The 18,949-nt window shown below is 47.7% G+C and overlaps 1 protein-coding gene across 7 annotated transcripts in view; it reads right to left on the bottom strand.

The window, feature by feature from the left end:
- The window catches only part of LOC149333962 (uncharacterized), a 159,797-nt gene extending 142,477 nt beyond the window's left edge, over positions 1-17,320 (bottom strand). For all 7 annotated transcript variants that reach the window (XR_016285346.1, XR_016285347.1, XR_016285348.1 and 4 more), the window contains exons 1-3: positions 17,082-17,320; positions 13,602-13,712; positions 5,660-5,776 (exon numbers count right to left, since the gene is read on the bottom strand). The gene's annotated coding sequence lies outside the window, so the exon portion shown is untranslated. The remainder of the gene's footprint in view (positions 1-5,659; positions 5,777-13,601; positions 13,713-17,081) is intronic.
- Between the last annotated feature and the right edge of the window lie 1,629 nt (positions 17,321-18,949).

Below are 18,949 nucleotides of genomic sequence, written 5' to 3'. Positions count from 1 at the left end.
CCCCAGCAAAATGTCCTTTCGTGGGCGTCGTGCAGTGCACCCACAACTGCAGGACACACTTGCGGACTTTGTGCGGCATCATCGCACGCGCTCACTACCCGTGACGGTGCATCTGATTCAGTGCAAAGCCCTGGAGCTTGTGCGCGAAGCCGGACGATGCCGAGAAGAATTCAGCACACCGAAGGCATGGGTGCGCCATTTCATGAAGCGCAAGGGATTTTCCTTCCGTTGGCGCACATCGATATGCCAAAAGCTGCCGGAGGAGTACGCTGATAAGCTTGTCAGCTTCCAGCGGTTCGTGATTCGCCTTCGAGAGGAGCACAACTACATGCTGGGGCAAATTGGAAACGCTGACGAGACCCCTGTGTGGTTTGACATGCCTTCCTCTGCCACCGTCAGCAAACGCGGCGCCAAAGAGGTGAAGCTTCTGTCGACAGGCAGTGAGCACTCGCGCTTCACTGTCATGCTCGCATGTACAGCTGATGGCAGAAAGCTGCCACCTTTTGTAAATTTGAAAAGAAAAACGATGCCGAAGGAAGCGTTCCCTTAAGGTGTCATCGTGCGAGTTAATGAGAAGGGCTACATGGACGAGGCTATGATGATTGAGTGGATCCGCGTGGTATGGAATCGCTGGCCCGGTGCACTGCTGCGCCCTCGGAACATGCTGGTGTTGGATGCGTTTCGTGGCCACCTTACGGAAGCCGTGAAGCGTGCCCTAAGCGAGGCTAGGACGGACCTCGTCATTATTCCTGGTGGAATGACGTCCACCCTTCAGCCACTCGATGTTGTACTGAACAAGCCCTTTAAGGACAGAGTGCGGCATGGTACAATGAGTGGATGTCCGGGGACAACCCGAAGACGCCGATGGGCCGCCTGCAAAGGCCTCCGCTTGCGACCGTCCGCAGCTGGGTGTTGTCGGCCTGGCGTTCTTTGCCAGACGCCATGGTCGAGAACGCGTTCAAAAAGTGCTGCATAAGCAACATGCTTGATGGCACTGAGGACGACGCACTTTGGGAGGCGGTGAGCGACAAAGGATCGTCTTCTGACGACGCTGACGACAGCTCGGAGTGAGGTCGCCGCTCCTGTGGTCCACGGACGCAGCCGACGCCGGAAATAAATGCATTTCGGCAATATTTGCTTCTTTTCATTTTTTTTTAATTATTTTCACGTCAAGGTAAGGGGGTCGACCTGTATTCCCACTCGACCTATATGCGATTTATACGGTAAGCCACGCTTCGTGAAGTGGATAGTTTTTTGGGGAGCACGATGTCAGGGCCTCGAAAACAGTACTCGGCTGCTTTCAAGCGAAAAGTGATTTTAGCTGCGGAGAACATCGGCAACAGTGCGGCCGGGAGGCAGTTTGCATTTGTGGATGGCGACGACAGAAAGAAGCCCTTTTCGCGTGCAGCGGAACACGACGAAGCTTTCGCGGCCCGAAGAATGGCGCATTCTCAGAAATTTAACTTGTCTTGACAGAGTTCGTACGGCAACAGCGAGCCGCGCATCTAGCAGTGAGCGTGGATCTTATGCAGGCAAAAGCTAGAGAGCTTGCAAAAGAAAAAGGAATACCGCACTCTCCCTTCAAAGCGAGCAAGCGATGGATCCATCGCTACATGTGCCGTGCTGGCTTTTCCCTACGCCGACGGACCTTGATTTCACAGAAGCTGCCTGAAGCGTTCAAAGAGCTGCTCGTGAGTTTTCAGTGCCACATTATTTCTTTGCGCAAGGTGAAGAACTTTCTGTGGGGCCAAATAGGCAATGCCTATCAAACGCCCGTTTACCTGGACATGCCATCGCCCCTCACCGTGCACGAGAAGGGGTCTAAACAAGTTAGCGTCCGGTCAACTGGCAACGAGAAGACGTGAGTTACAGTCATGTTATCGTGCACGGCAGACGGCCGCAAGCTTCCCCCTCACGTGATTTTCAAGAGGGAAAACAATGCCAAAAGGTGAGGAGCTGCCAAAAGATGTCATCGTGAGATGTTACGAGAAAGGGTGGATGAATGAGGATCTAGTCTTGGACTGGGTAAAGTCAGTGTGGTGCGGGCGACCTGGTGCCCTGTTATCTCTGCCGTCCATCGTAGTGCTGGATGTGTTTCGCTGCCATTTGGCCGACTTGGTTAAAAGGTTGCTACATGACTGCAACACGGAACTCGTGATTCCGGGCGAGATGACTTCACAACTACAGCTCTTTGATGTTTGCGTAAACAAACCGTTCAAGGACGCAGTCAAGCGGCGGTACACAGAGTGGATGCACTCAGGTGAGCCTGCAGTGACGCCAACCGGGCGGCTGAAGTGGGTTTCGCCAGCCACGTTGTGTAAATGGATCGTGGACGCTTGGGCGGCCATCCCAGAAGATCTTGTGCGTTGGTCTTTTAAGAAGTGCGGCATCTCGAACGCCCTCGATGGCACGGAAGATGAGTACATTTGGGATGATTTGTCAGACAAAGAAATGTCCAAAGAAAGCGCTGCTGAAGAAGAAAGTGTTTGAAGTGAAGTGTGGGATGTGATTTGAATCAATGTCTTCTATGAGTTTGCGTCACTCCTATTCACTTGTATTGTTTCCAAAATGTTCAATTTGTGAACGGGGTACTCTGTCACAAGCTCTGCACTTAAATTGTCACACTCGCCATGTTCAAGCAGGCAGCGAATGCGTTCATGAGAAACTGTGCTCCATGAGAAACTAGACATATTCAATTGCTCTCCGCGATCTTGTGTTTCACCACATTTTTGTTTCATTTTTATAACATGCAACACCATGCCGCGTTTGCCCTACAGGCAACCGGCGACAAAAACTACGAGTGTGAACTGCGAGCATGGCACTCACCGATGCTGATCGTTCACTCCGTCGAAGAATGGTCGCCTGCTCCCGGCTGGTTGTTGCAGGCGCTAATAGCATAGCACACACGTGGATGGACACGAAGCGAACCCTCACCCAAAATTTCTAGGCTTGGCAGGAATGAAACAGGCGAATGACACTTCCAGAGATCGCACACTACTTCGGCTGCAGCGCACGGGCTGCAAATTATCAGCCTATGATGGCGTCGGCGGTAGGCGGCGCTCGAGTAAAACAAACGTGGCGGCGCCCAGGTATCAAAACTTAAATCATGTATACAGTTGAATCCTGGTACAACGAACGCCGCTTCAACGAAATTTTCGCTACAACGAAGTAATTTGCATTCCCCGTGAAACCCCCATAGGACTTAATGTATTAAAATTTCCTCAAAAACGAAGTACTTTGCGAGCACGTGTTCGCTTCTACAAATTTTTTTTGCGAATTTTCGCGGGTGAGTGGCCCCTCCGTCTTGCCTTTCTTCAGAAGTTGAGTGCTGAAGAGCGACTTTCCCGTTCCCGCCGTTAATTTTTTTGCATCGCAGACTGTTGGGGGGGGTGCGCGCACTCAATCGCACATCCTCCTCGCGCACACCGCTCGTTTGCTTTTTTTTTTTTTCCTTCAGATGCCCACGTGATTTCTGAAGTGACGTCACGCCCCGCTCATTGGCTCCTTGCTGGGCTGCTTCGATTGATGCGGCTCGCGATCATGGTGCTCGCGGTTTCCTGTCAAGCAGGAAAGCACGTCATGATCACTTGCTAGCAGTGTTGGCTGGTAAGCGTTAGCGGCCTCCAAGCGAAGAGGGGCTCCTCGAAAGCGCGTGTAAAATGCGCCAGCGCACGCCATCTGCTAGCGTCTTCGGCCACGTTCTCCGTGGCCGCGTCGTCTGCTAGGCACCGAGCGCATTTCAGGCAGTCTGTGTGGACCGGTGGGCGGAGCTTCGTGTCCTGTTGGAGAAAAAAAAAAAAAGGAAAACGCGAGGCCGGCTGGAAGTCACCGGAAGTCAGTGCAGGAAGAAGCCCACTCCGCATCACCATTTCTTCCTTTGTGTGTGCACCATTTAGTGTGGTCTCGTCGCGTCTCTGCTCTGCTGAATTCCTAGGATGTCGCCGCCAGCGAAGAAGCGGAAGTTTCTTTCGCTAGAAGAAAAAGCGCATATTATCGCCGAAGCAGAAAGCGGGAAGAAGAAGTCGATCATTGCCGCATCGCGCAGAGTTCGTTATCAACGATAATGAAGAGCAAAGAAAACATCGGCAACGCACTTGCGTCGGGCACTTCAGCTCAACACAAGAAGGTGACACAGCCAACTTACGAAGAGCTCGATAAGGCGGTCTACACCTGGTTTGTCGAAACGCAAGCCAAGAACATCCCGCTTAGCGGCAGCATTGTTCAGCAGAAGGCCCTCAATTATGCCTGTTTGCTAGGCCTGGATGACTTTAAGGCCAGCACAGCTTGGCTGAATCGCTTCAAAGCGAGGCACAACGTCGTCGGGAAAGTTTTGTGCGGGGAAGCAAGTTCCGTGGACACTGGCGGCGCCTCAGAATGGGTGGTGGACAACGTGGCTGATATCATCAGCGGCTACGTGCCGCCCGATAATTATAACGCGGACGAGACGGGCCTCTTTTATGAGATGCTGCCAGCGAGGACACTAGATTTTAAAGGGCAGCGTTGCCAGGGTGGCAAGCACAGCAAGAAAAGAGTGACTGTGCTGCTGTGCACAAATATGGATGGGTCGGACAGGCGTCCCTCGTTAGTTATTGGGAAAAGTGCTAAACCGCGCTGCTTCAAGGGAAACAGAAGCCTTCCCGTCAAGTACGTCGCTAACGGGCGGTCGTGGATGACCCGTGCCATATTTGCGGACTGGCTTACGGCACTTGACCGCGACATGAGCAGGCAGAACTGAAAGGTTTCTTTGCTCTTGGACAATTGTTCTGCCCACCGCATCGACGACGTCAAGCTGTCAAGCGTTGAGGTGAGATTCTTCCCGCCTAACTGCACTTCGATCATTCAGCCGCTGGATCAAGGCATTATCAGAAGCGTGAAGTGTGCTTATCGGGAGAGGCTGATTCAGCGTATTCTTTTGAATACCGAGACGGGCAGGGAGACGAAGGTGGACCTCTTCATGGCTCTTCAGATTATAGCTGCTGCGTGGAACGTGACGCGGTCCACCTTGATCAACAACTGCTTCCAGCACGCCGGGTTTGTTGACCAGGAGGCGACCAGCACAGCTGCAGCCGCGGAGGATGACGCTCCATCATCGTCGACTCCGGGGATCGTACAGCCTGGAAATCCCTCCAGGATGCAGGAAACATCCCTGGCGATATCGAGCTGGACGATTTCCTCAGCGCTGATGCGGATGTGCTTGTTTACGAGGAGCTTAGTGATGAGGACATCATTAAAAGTGTTCGCGAGCTAGAAGAGCCGCCGTCCGAAGCTGAAGACGACTCCGCCCAGGATTCATCCGCCTTGGCAACCTCGTCGCAGGTGTTGGATGCCTTCAATGTTATTAGGAAGTTTCTGGGCTCTCACGACGACGACGTTGCGATGGCTCTCATAACAGAGTGTGAGAGTCGCGTGACACTGCTGCTGGCAGCAAAACACAAGCAGACAAAGCTTACGGACTTCTGGAAATAAATTTTTTTTTTTTCGCTTGACTCGTCTGTAATTTCTCGACAACGAAATTCCGCGACAGCGAAATTTCGTTGTGGCGGGATTCAACTGTACACTGAAAGCTGTCTCCACGGTGGCTAACACATTCTTCGCCCACACTACGTCTCACTCACTAGCAACCATGCAACCTTTGTAAAAGGCAAGAAATCCCACTTACACAGTGTTCCGCTTTGTAGACTGCTGCCCAGAGCCGAGATTACATGTCCATTCTAGTCAGCATCAGTGACAGCAGAGGAGGCGTCAACCCATGGTGAACCCTCACTGCCCAGCGTGCCTGGTGATGAGGAGATAATGCAAGGATCAACAACACATAACGTAGGATGTGGCTGGCTATATTTTTAGACACATGTGACCAGGTTGTTTAAAGAGAAAGACTTGCAGGCATAAATGCCAGGGAACAAAATCTAGGCAAATATATATCATGCAATCTTGTGTAAGGGCCGGACAAGCGTACAGGCACAGTACCCCGTGTTTTGGACTTGACAACCGAGGAAAAAAAGAATACAGTTATAGGGTTTTTTTTTTTTAATTCGTGTATGGTCTACACCTTCAAAATTCCCACCAAAATTTTGAAAAAAAAGTGCAGCCCTTACATGAGTTTATATGGTACATGGCTAACACCCAGACTGAACAACAGGAGTGTTGAGTTAGGTTTAATGGGGAAAGGCTGGAACAGCACGGAAAAGAGATGAACAACAACAAAAAAAAATTTGCTGGGGTTTAGCTTTGGTTAAACCTGGTAGATTGCGTAAGCATCCATAGCGCCCCATTCGGGATCATCACCGGTTGTAGATGATTCGGTTTCGATAGAGGCGTGGTGCGCCCGTCCAGCAGCGTCTTGAGCGCGCCGCTTAGCAAGGCGCTGTTCGCGTTCATCTCTCTCCGACGCCCGTTGTCGTTTCCTGGCTTCCTCAAGCCAACGTAGCCTCCCTTTCTGTTTATCAGACGGCATAACGACGGAGCCGGCAAGCGAGCAAACGCATTTTATACCCCCCCCCCCTCGTTCTCCAGCCTCCTCTCCACACTCCGCAGCTGTAGTGCGCCGCGCCTTGCGCCGCCCAAGGTAGAACGTGCCTCGCGGCCGCCCCGACGCGAAGGGCTGAAACCTGTCGTAATATTGCTTACGCAATAAAACAACACAACTACAAACGCACATGACACATTAGTGGCCATGGAAATCAAGCATTAACTCTATCGCTACCCCTCCACAGGCCATCAGTCATATATAACAGACATTTTTAACCTGCCGCCGAAATTTCACGCCTGCCTTCCTGAATAAGCTGCACCATAGTGCACTTCTATAACACTATCTTTTTGGTTTCAGTTTTGTTTTTTCATTTTCAAATGCGAGGAGGCGACGTGAAAAATTAAATTTTGTCTGGACTTAGTCCACCCGTCAGTGATCACTGCATCAAAGACTACAATGAGCACTTGTCGATTCTTATGCTATCCTTTTTTTTTTAGAGCAACAGTGGTGAGTCAGAAAACAGTGTGGAATGGTCGGATTTCAGTTCCAAATGTGAGACTTCGCTCTGGAGGCGTTTTGTTTTGCCGTTCACATTGCACTTCACGTAGTGCTCTTGATTTGTAAATGATGAGAGTGGCTTCATTTGGTGCTTTAGGGTCTTTGCAAAATACTGACAAGATATTTTAACAAATGCGCGAGCAGATTTTTGATTATAATGATGTCAAGGCAGCTCACACCCCCTTTTTACCCTTACAATCCATTCACTACCAATCAAAAAAAAAAAATGAAGAAAAGAAGAAGGAACTGCAGCCCCACCTCATGTCCTCATACGACTGCTCTCTCTGGTGGCACAGCAGTCATACTGCTTAATGGGAGACGCGGGTCTTAGAACAGTCAAAAATGGTCAAAAAATCGATTTTGAGCAAAACTCATTTTCGGAAAGTTTAACCTTTCGAGCACCTATTCTCAAATTATTAACGCTAAATTCGGCCGGGAAATGCGATAAAATCTGCTTTCAATATACCAAGGCAGCCACGAAATGCCCTCAAAAGGGCGAAATTTGTTCGAACTTCCCGCGCGCGCCACGGAAGCAGCAGCCAGCCGATCGCCGCCATCTTGGGCTTGATTTGAAGCTGTTTTCTTTGTGCGCGATTCACGACTTCTCAAAATGGCGTCGCTCAAGCCAAACGGCTGCCCTGGCCGGTTTTCCGAAGGCCGTTTCCGGGTCGCTGATTGGCTCGCGCACGGCGCGCTTTTCAAGCGCGCCGTTCCGCGCCTGCCATTGGCTGGCGTGACCGGCGCGTCATTTTTTTTTTCTTTCTCTTTTGCGTTCGCTGCCGTGGCTGCCGCTTCGTGCGCGTCTGCTTTTGCGCTTGTTTTTTCTCTTCGCGCCGCATTTCTGCTTTGTGCCTGGAGTTTTTCCATGCGACCGAGATGACGGGAGACAGCCAACTTAAACCGTGCACGCAACGAGCTTTTGGAAGCCGTAAGAAGCGAGCGGGGAACAAAAAGCCGAAGGCGTCGGCCACATGTGCGCCGTCGGGACCTGCGTTGGAGCCGGTGCCGGACTCGCTCGATCTGCCGGGAACGTCAGCCACGCTGCTCGCTGATGACACCGCGGGACCAAGTTCCACCACGAACTGCATCCCGGATCACGGTACAGTTCGTGTTGATGCCGCGTACTACTCAGCGGCGGAGCAGGCGCAGCTTGCTGAGCGATCGGCGGACGCGAAGTCCGCGCTGTCGGAAAAGTCAGCGACCCAGCGCAAGTTCGAACTTCTTGGTGTCAGCGCGGAGTGCCAGACCGGTGATGCTGGTACTGAGTTTGTGATTGTGGATATGAAAGTTTTGAACAACTTTTTCGCGCAATCGAAGTGCGGAACCTGCGGCACTGCAAGTCTGACTTTGAGCAAGGCATCAGACAAGGAGTACGGCTTAGCTGTAAAGCTCCAGCTCGTCTGCGGCAGTTGCAACTTCGAGAAGAAGCAGTTTTCTTCCCCACGAGTAAGTGGAACTGCCAACATTACTCCCTTCGAAGTAAACATGAGGGCCATGAAGGGCATACAGACGATAGGCAAAGGCGTGACTGCCCTTGCCGACTTTTGCGCCTCTATGAACCTGTCGCACCGAGGTCTGCACCACAAGACCTTTCAGGGACACCTAAAAACTTTCGTGAAAGCCTGCGAGAGCACAGCGACTGCAAGCGAAGCTGCCAGTGTGGCAGTCATCAAGGATCTATATAGAGATTTCTTGAACCCAGTTGGGAATATTGACGTTATTTTTGATGGCTCTTGGATGACCCGAGGTCGTAGCTCCCACATAAGTGTGGGCTGCATTGTTGAGCTCTACACTGGTCTGGTGATCGACCACGTTGTTTATTCAAACTTTTGTCTCGGATGTGCCGTGGGACCACAGCCACAAGATGATGGGTACTGTGACTGGCTCGCCACCCACGAGTGCCAGCGAAACATTGACTGCAACTCTGGCCGCATGGAAGTGGAGGCTGCGCTGACCATGTTTCAGAGGTCTCTGGCTAAGCATGGTCTGCGCTACACGACTGTCCTCTCTGATGGAGACAGCCGGACTTTTCATGCTTTATCAGAAGCAGAAGTGTATGGCTTCATAAAGGTTGAAAAGAAAGATTGTATCAACCACGTCCATAAGCGAATGGGGACTGCTCTGCGGAACCTGGTTGACAAAAAGAAGGCTCAAGGTGAGTCTCTTGGTGGAAGAGGCCGGCTGACACAGGACAAGATCAAGAAGATCACAAACTACTACGGCTATGCCCTGAGGAGCAACAGCAATGATGTTCCAGGCATGAAGAAGGCAGTGGACGCTATACTCCTACACATGATGTCTACAGATGATGTCCCAAACCATTCCAAGTGCCCTGAGGGTGCTGACTCTTGGTGCAAGTTTAATAGAGCCTTGGCCAATGGTGAGCTTCCACCTCCACACAAGAGTGCCCTCCCGGCTTGTGTTGGGGCTGCTCTGGAGCCAGTGTTTGCAAGGCTCAGCGATGAGAACTTGTTGGCACGCTGCAGTGAGGGAAGGACGCAGAATGCGAGTGAAAGCCTACACTCTCTCATTTGGACACAAGCTTCCAAGAATGGGAATGCTTCATTGAAAAGTGTGAAGCGGGCCGCTGCTGAGGCTGTTGCCATCTATAACCAAGGAAGGAGGGCAACCAATCAGTCCATCACTGCAAGTCTGGGCTACACTGCTGGTGGCTGCCTTGTTCGGCGAAGCCTAGAGAAAGACGCCCTGCATTTGCGCAAGGCCAATGGGTCTCATCAAAAGAGCACTGATGTGAAAGAGACTCTGACAAGGCGGCACAAAACAGGAGCAACTAAAGATTATAGTCCTGGACTGCTATAGAGACGTTCTGCAGAGGCACAGGACAGCGTGCTGCCTAACATCCAGGTGGTTCTTCTCGAAGACAGAGCAGACGTGCTGAACGTCACACCCAACGGTCCTTCTCAGGACCACCCAACTGCTTGCCATGGTGGGGGCTCGGATCTCCTTGGCTCCGGACTGCTGGGTCTCTCAAAAAACAGTTTTCAGGGTTCAAAATATTGTCTTTAGAGCTCAACAACGCAGCTCTACACTCCATTGTCTCTAAAAAAAATCTACCGATAACTTCATGAGAAATTTTTTTTACAACTTCATCATGCTTACACCTTTGACATTTTTTTTATTAATGTTTCCTTGGATGGAATAAGACCCTTTTTGTTTTGCTTTGTAGAGAAATAGATAGGGAACATCTAAATAAAATCCGTTGTTGAAGATTCCTCACAAAATTTTCTGTAGTCAGTGTCAAAACTTTAAATGCGATTTTCTCAGCTTCACGTTTTTTGCCAATGTCACTAGCCTTACGGAACTTTTCATTATGTTTTTGTGGTCCAATTTTAATAAATTTTACACCGTTGAATTCAGAAAGAATTGAACTGTGGAGCTATGCTATTTCTATGTTTCTAAATCGAACATATCAAATTTTGCAGACAATAATACCAGCTAATTATATTCCAGAATTGTGATGCATCGACATAATTGAATATTTTTATATGATGATGTACCTTAATAACAATATAAATAGCATAGCTCCACATGGCAGATCTTTGGCTACAGCTACATTTCAATCAGAACCAAAAAATATTGAGGGAAAGTATCTTAATGACCCGTAAGAAATTACCTAATTAGGCTTCAGTTATTTTCCCATAAGTTGAGAACTAATTGAGATAGGCAGAAACTAATTACATTTTTGAAAACAGGAGGAAGAAATACATATGCACACCTAATTTCATTACAATATCTCTAATAATAAAAATTTTCATTTTAAGACCAGTGTCTCCCCTTAAGTTGAAAGGCCACGGAAAGTGCAGTGTATTATGCAGCCAGCTGGAAATCACAAGAACAGTAGCTAAGAACATGGGCAATGTGTTGTATATTTCAATTTCTTTTTTTGCAATAAACTTTTGGCTCAGTGCAGTGGCTTATTTTTGTTTTGCCTTTATGCTTTTTGGTGTTACCACATTTACTAAATATTATTTTTTTTTTAATTTTTGCACACGTAACACTTGGTTTTTTTTTTATAAGAAGTGTATCCAATAAGCTGTAGTTCAATACCTGACAATGTGAAGTGTATCGGACACTTCCTGAAGAAATGTTTTAATTGAAAACACTGAGCATCCATCATTTCTTCGTGACAGCGAAAGAGTTAAACACGTTTAAGTTTGTCGTGTGGCAAGAAAACAATTTTCAAAACGTTACACTTCGTTCGAAACCTTCGTTTCGTTTCAAGAACTTAAAAGGCATGAATTTATAGGAATGGCACGGAGCCTGATTTACCTGCCTTTGCAACTACAGCCTATCCTGACCACAGCGTTGGGCTTCATCTTGTGTATTTGATTTGAAGAAGCACATGTCAGGTACAAGCATCCACTAGTACACGCATCCTCTCACTCGCCTCTTTCGGCTAAACAGCGCTATGCACTTGTGGGTCAGGCCCTTACGGCAGGAACCAAGTCTCCCCAACCATGGTGGTAATTCGAAACCCCGTGCCCACATTCCATCTGCTCCTCTGCCTAGATAACTTGTTCTGGGGAAAAAAGACGATTTCACCAACAGCCCCAATAAAAACAGACAGACCTGCCCTTTCCCACTGATGTATTTCTTCGCATGAAAAGACCCAGTTTCTGGTATGAAGATGCCTCACAGGACAGAGTAAATTTAATGGCTGGCTACCTCTTAATCAAAAAGCTTGTACACAAAGTTTTCATTTGCCTGGATGAGTACGTTAAGTGCTATATGCTGCCAGTAGCAGTTGTCACCGTGCTCTTAAAAGGCGATGCGGGCCTTGAAATCGCAAAAAATGACAATAACGTAAATTTTCAAAAATTAATGTTTCAAGTCCTCATTGTCCGAAGTATGACTGTGCAAAATACCAAACAAAATCATGTAAGGGCCACATTTTTTTAATTTGGGCGCGAATTTCAAAGGAGAGGCTCATACCCGAATTAAAAAAAAAAAACGAAATACCACATTTTTTTCTCAGTTACCTAATCCAAAACAGGGGTGTGGCCCAAAAAAGGGCGCCCCCTTAAACAAGATTATACGTCGTTAATGCTCAATTCCTCCTCTAAGCATTAAAAAAATATTTTTTTTAGATAGACGTACTCCTCTACTACTTCCAACGTTTAAATGCTTATTCCAAACCATCCTTCCCTTCCCAAATTGTTGATCATAAGTCTTTCTCTTATTAATCTTTACACCACCCATTCACACTGCCTGTTTGAGTCCCCAAGCGAGCTACTCAGCAGAACACGACATAAAATCTGAGACCAATAAGGCGTCCTCCACGAGTTCGTACAGCTTAATCTTCCAAATTCAACCAACTGAATAACTCCTCTGAGAGTGTGGTAAGTAATCACCCCATGTGACACGCTTTCTGAACTGCATTAGCACTCGAGTCCCCCGCAAAGGGTTGTGCTTGCTCTACAGTACAAGCTGATATTTGTGTTTCAATTCATTTTAGAAATGAATTAACATTTTTGGGTTAAAGGACATCACAAAGGACATCACAAGAGAGTTCTCACGCAGCTTCCACCCTCTCCGTTCGATGACGTTCTACGTCACATCAGCGGTAACTCACGACGTTCCACGTCCGCTGCTTATGAACGTGGGTGGCGCTGACGAACATTCTCAAGGTTAGGTTACTTGTAAACATAAATACCCCCGAAAGCAGAAGGTTTGACAGCCGTCGCCGTAGCTCAGAGGTAGAGCACCGGACGCGTAATTCGGAGGTCGTGGGTTCGGATCCCACCGGCGGCATTTGGTTGTTTTTTCTTCTGCTTTTCTGATCAATCAGCTTTAAGCGATGACATATTCAGTAATATTCTAATTTGATCAACACCACGAAACAAATAAATTAAAAATCCCCTATGCCCCTTGGTTTCTGTGGCTGTTGGCTTCTGATATATCACAAAGGGGAGTGGGATATACTGTAAGGACAGACACACACCCAAAAAACATTACTAATAACTGCAAAATGCAGCCCTGTCTGGCACTTTTGCACAGAGAAAGAGAAATTAATTTAATGAGAGGAAAGGCGGAGATGTCAGCAGGCGGCAAGGTGACCGACCCTTGCAGCTACTGGGAGTCACTGGGAAGGAGATTCCAGCTGAGACAGTTTCAGAGTATGGAAGAATCCCGAAAACATTTTGTGTGAACACATGGGATGCAGAGTTTGTAATGGTGGCCAACACATGCTGAAATGCACGGTTAGCTTTGTTAGCTGCTCTTCTGTGCAACAACGGTTATGACAAATTTTATGGAGTAGACACAATGAAGCAACTAAGCTGCGACGACAAAGGAGGAGTACGGATAAGCTTGATTTCATGTTACACAACTGGTACGATTATAGAAAGTGTGAAACAACAGGCATAGGTTAGACTGTTTCCCATATGGAAAGGAGTGATTGGATGCTGGGGCTGAAGTTAGGTGCAGCATATTCTATTTCAAGCAAAGCAGAGTTTTGTAAAGCAATAATTTCTTCAATGAATTACATTTTAACGAAGCTTTATAACCCAGGCTTCCCTCATTCCCTGTTAAAGGAATCAGTTGGTGACCTTACCTGCAATGCAATATCAAGGACTCCACAGTTGAGGTGGCAGGTGTGAAGACGTTAGTCCCTGGCTGACAGCATCCGATGCAGCACTCTGACATGCTGTGGTTTCTGCATTGACTACAGATGTCACAGGGGAAAAAAAAAGTCATAGTTAAGCATAGGTTGGCACAGTAAAGTGAAGCAGGTTCAAGCATAGATGCCAGGTTGTCCATGGCGGTCGTCTATGTACCTGGGCATGCTGGTGCATTCTAAGCGCCGCGTGTAGTCATGACCAGACCGAAACCACGAATATCACACAGCTGCCTTTGACTGGACCACAGCTGGCAATGTTTCAAGCAAGTTCATGTCAAGGTAGTATAGACAGCCCGTTTGGTGCAATGAAATTCCCTCCTGTGCCTCTTGCTAGGCAGTGAACATACCAAGTGACATCGTAGCCATCTCACTGAATCGCAAAGCACATGTATAACAAATCAGCTCAGCATTCCACGGCCACTAAAGCTTCTACAAACTCATTCTTCAGTAGGCACTGTGTTATGCAACCAGTCAAAAACTCTTTGACTACGACTTTGACAGAATTTATTTAAAACCTAGCCTCACTATATTATGCTGCGATATGCTGCTCTTCAGGAACTGTCCATTGTTTTGTTTCAAAAGCATGTTTTTAACTACTACCATACACCTTTGGTGCTATCTGGCACAAGGAAGCATCTGTACAGGTGTTCCTTTAAGACATTAGAAAAATGGCTCACAGGCTTCTTTTTTTTTTACTTACGTGAACTACAAGCAGCTACCTATGCTCACTATCATAAGAGCAGGCAAAGCGTATAAACTTTGGACTGGGACTGTGCATGTTCTTAAAGCCAACTAGTGGTGGCATGTGGGGTTTAACACCCTGAAGTGATATACGGCTACGAGGGACGCCGTAGCAGAGGGTTCTAAAATAATTTAGACCATCTAGGGTTCTTGAACATGCACGGACATCGCACAACACACGGCGTCTTTTGCAGTCTTTGAAAAAATTGGAAAGAACAATGGAGGTGATGGGGGGGCTCTTTGTTACGTATAAGATTGGTTGGTTTATGGGGTTTAACGTCCCAAAGCGACAAGGCTATGAGAGACGCCGTAGCGGAGGGCTCCGGAAATTTCGACCACCTGGGGTTCTTTAACGTGCACTGACATCGCACAGTACACGGGCCTCTAGAATTTCTCCTCCAAAGAAATTCCAGCCGCCGCGGCCGGGATCGAACCGGCGTCTTTCGGGCCAGCAGCCGAGCACCATAGCCACTGAGCCACCGCGGCGGCTGTTACGTATAAGAAACAAGCGAACCGTTTTTGAAGTCCAACAGAAGCATGGTGCAATACCATTTCCATATCCTTTCCTTAATTTTAACATGATACCACTAAAGGTCCCGTTCTCCAGAAAACCGGTCATGGCACTTGTGGGCGCTGTCGCTGTAGTGAGAAAAATTACTGGCGTGGCTCTGGCAGGTGACCCACCTAAGTCACGTAACTACGACATCATTACAACCTGCCCACTGTGGCAGGTGGCAGTTCAATTAATGTCTGGTCGTTCGGGAAGAGCAACCTGGGTCGCATAAGGCCCACCACAGCGGGCACCTGCCATTGCAGGGTAGTGGCCCATTAGTTAACTGCTGCACCATTATGCCAGGAGGGGTATGAGGACTCCCAGAGACCTAGGAGAGAAGAACCATCTGCACATATGGGAATTAACCCATTACGCTATCGTGTCATACCCCTAAGGGCCGTAATATTCCAAACGATCTGTCAGACAAGGCAAAGCTATATCGGACCGAAACTCAAAGGCCCAAACACTGAAGAAAACAAGGAACAGCATCGTGTGACACCCACGCTGTCACTCATAGCGACCAGCATAGTGCAGTGCCCTCAGTTCAGGAGCACCCTTCTCTTTCAAGATCAGGCACAATGGTGATGTCCCCGGCTGGAAACCACAGTTAGCATTCTTAAATTTAGCAGCACAACACCACAACAAGGGAGCTCTCGCTTTCGCAGTCGCAGATATTTTTAGAGAAAACTGATCAGAGCACAGCTTTTTTTGTGGTTACACAAAACGAGTGCAATACCTTAAAGAACTGGAAAAGTGTGGACGGTTGCAAAGTTGTTAGGCATGCGAGGAAAAGCAGCAAGTTTTCACTGTGCTTCCTGCATGTCTTTCCAATGATAACCTGACTTGGACATCAGTCAATGGTAAACACCACATTTTTGCTGCAACTGGCAAAGTTCTGACAAACGCACAAAGTTCTGGACAAGCCCAAGCACCTAAGTGAGGTTGGGGCCGCAGCTCAAAGCTGAATGGAAATTTATGCCTAGGCTTTGGACAGCACCGCGTCCAAGTAAAGGAGTGCCTTTCACCATAACATGAAACAACACCACTGCAGTGTTTCTTCTGAAACTTCACCAAGAAAGCCCGCGAGTAGCTCTGCATAATGAGTACACAACATCGAGGTGTTTTCAGTGGCACTCTTCACTTATTAGAAATACTTCAGTGCCTGCATTCCGCAATTAGCACCAAAAAGCAGGCTAGACACTGTAGAAAACCATGGCTGTTTTATGCTGTCCCTATAATCCCCAGCAATGCCATTCTCCTGCAGCCGATTCATATGCGAGGCAAATGGGTCGACGTGCAAGAATGGCAGGCTTTGGAATCGTAATGTGTCATGAAAGTATTAGGCGAAGGATAGCTTTACGTTTCTGGGCGATTCGACGAACGACGAGCAAGCGGCGACACCGAAGGTTGCCTGGAATGCCTTTATTCCATCTCGGCAGCCGAGCAGGAAAGAGCGGCGCAGCGCTCTGCCGTGGCATTTATATAGCCCGCGATATCAGCGTTTTTCACACACGTCACGATGAACAAGCAATCAGCAATACGTTCCGCTCGACAGAGGCTGTTATCACCAGAAGAACGTAACACTATGCAGTGCAAAATCTGCGACTGCGCACCTCTTTTGATGGAAAGGGTGGTGCTGGGCAAGAGCAAAACGAAATCGCACGACATAATAAAAGGCGGCACTTTAGTAGAGTTAAAAGAAACACGCAACCTAATACAAAGCAAGCTGTCGCAATGAGAAATTCTGCGCGCATGTCAGTTTTTGTTGTTGTTGTTCACAGGAACCGTTGTTTTGCCTTGCAGAGCCCTAATTTGCATGGGTTTTTTTCGCCTGTGTCACATGTGCAACGTATAAAAGGCGTGCAGTTCCCTAAACAGAATCTACCGTAATAAGACAGGGCTGTGTCATGACCTCTCCTGTGCAAAAGCACTGATATCTACAAATCGGCTATGTAAGAGCGCAACCTAGCCATCCGTTTCAAAGCTCACGCCACTCCTCCTGCTCCACTTATCTTTGCAAACAACATGCTAGGGAGCAAAGAAGTGCTCTTAGTATTTTCGAAACACTTTCAGTGCTGCCGACAGTGGTACCAAGCACGCCGCACATGTCAACACTTAACCTGAGGACGCACAAGCACGTGTCGGCGCACATCAGGAACACTTCAGGGTCCACGCTCAGCGAAGAAGCCGGCGACAAGCGCAGAGCGGCAGTACTCACGCAAGTCGCTCCACTCGACTTGATGACACAAACCGTAGCAAAAACTATGATATGCACATGAATGTACACAAAACAAAGAGCACGAACAACGCGCCAGCGCCGCGAATGCACCGTGTAAAATAAAATTTACCTATGCCAAAGCGCAAAGCATGGCTACAAGCTACCGCTGCCGCGACTGCAGCGCTTTTCTCAACACAAAAGTGAAAAATAATAAAAAATAATAATCTTTAATAAAAAACGCAACAACTAATTATATGGTTACTGTTGCTTAGTTACGATTTTTTTTCTACATAATTAGGTGAATTCAGCGTAACTTATTATCAAGTTTTGTTTCGGTTCCTTTCTCGATGAGTTTCTGTTTCGGTGTTTCAGTTGCTAATTCGGAGAAGTCTTCACTCAATTCTTTGTCAATCTTTGGTATCTTTGGCCTCAGTGTTTATAAGCGTTATGTGACTAAAGCATATACGCATGCTCGCAAGATGGGTAAAGCGCCAGGACTGTTGACGATGACCCTACCAAGGACGCGTGCGCTTCTGCATGACGATTTTCGAAAACCCTGCGGCACAGCGTTTACGATTGTGCACGCGACTTTAAACTTTTTTTGTTTTTTCGAAGCGTCTCGAGTGTTTTCTCGAAGTCAGGGATTTCGGATGCATTTGAAAGTGATTCGGAATCCCCGCTGGGCGAAAGCGTTCGGCCATTATTCCTTTTCTGCCGTTCGCCTGTGTGCTGTCACGTCCTGTAACTGTTTTCTTCTCACACGAGCTGGAATGTTTTAGTGAAGGATGCTGTAGCTAATTTTTTGTTGCGGAAAGAGCTTGGAACGATAATCAAACTAGGTAACTTAGAATAACTTTGTATTTTTTGTTTTGTTACGAACAGGGCTGAAATTCTGTGGACGTGGAAGCTGCACAGTGTGCGTGAATTTCTAAAGTTCATGTTTTTTGTCAAATGGATGTTTGAATATTGACTGCGCTATCTTATGTTGCATGGCAAGTCCTCGAAATGAATTTTGAAAAATGCACACGCAATTTTTTAGATATTTCTCGTTAGTAGAAAATGCATGTCTAGAAGGGTTAATGACATGATAATGGGCTTCAAACAGACATCCCAGATGTTTGAGCACTTTCGGAAATTCGTACAATGTATATTTTCAGAAGACAACCGTCAGCCGTGGTGGACTTTACTTATTTTTAATATCTACCTAGATGTCATACTAATTAATTGATATTAACTAATGAGTTTTTTAGTGGCGAGTTCAAATTAAGTCACAGACAAGACGATGGGCCATATGAACTGATGGGACGAAGAAAAGTTATTTTCTGCATCTAGCGGCAGGCAACCCTCTCTCTCTCTCTCTCTCTCTCTTTTTACCTTTCTGAAAGGAGCAATAAAAGGATGAAAGAGTAAAAGGGTGTTTTCCGCACAAAACCGAAACTCAACGCAGAAATTGTTAGTGAAACGTTAGCAATGCCTACGGCGCCCAATTCGAACGCTCAACGTTATTGCACTGGGCATACTCATTTCCTTTGGCTTCGTTGCCTAGATAAAAAAATAAAAATAAATGATAGCCATAGCCAATTACGCGCCCATAGTTTCTTAGAGCAAAAAAGCAAAATAAACTAAGCGCATGCCGCAGAACAACAATAACGCAGGCAGTTGGAATAGACCTCCATAGGCGAGCACTTCACCAGCGAACGTTGCGCTTGCACTGTCGCGTGAGGTCAGTTTCGGCTACGTGTGGGGGGGGGGGGGGGGGGGGGGAAGGCG

Source organism: Amblyomma mixtum, chromosome 8, assembly GCF_055824585.1.
Source record: "Amblyomma mixtum isolate Tamu chromosome 8, ASM5582458v1, whole genome shotgun sequence".
Lineage (NCBI taxonomy): Eukaryota > Metazoa > Arthropoda > Arachnida > Ixodida > Ixodidae > Amblyomma > Amblyomma mixtum.
This window is presented reverse-complemented; position numbering and strand designations above follow the sequence as displayed.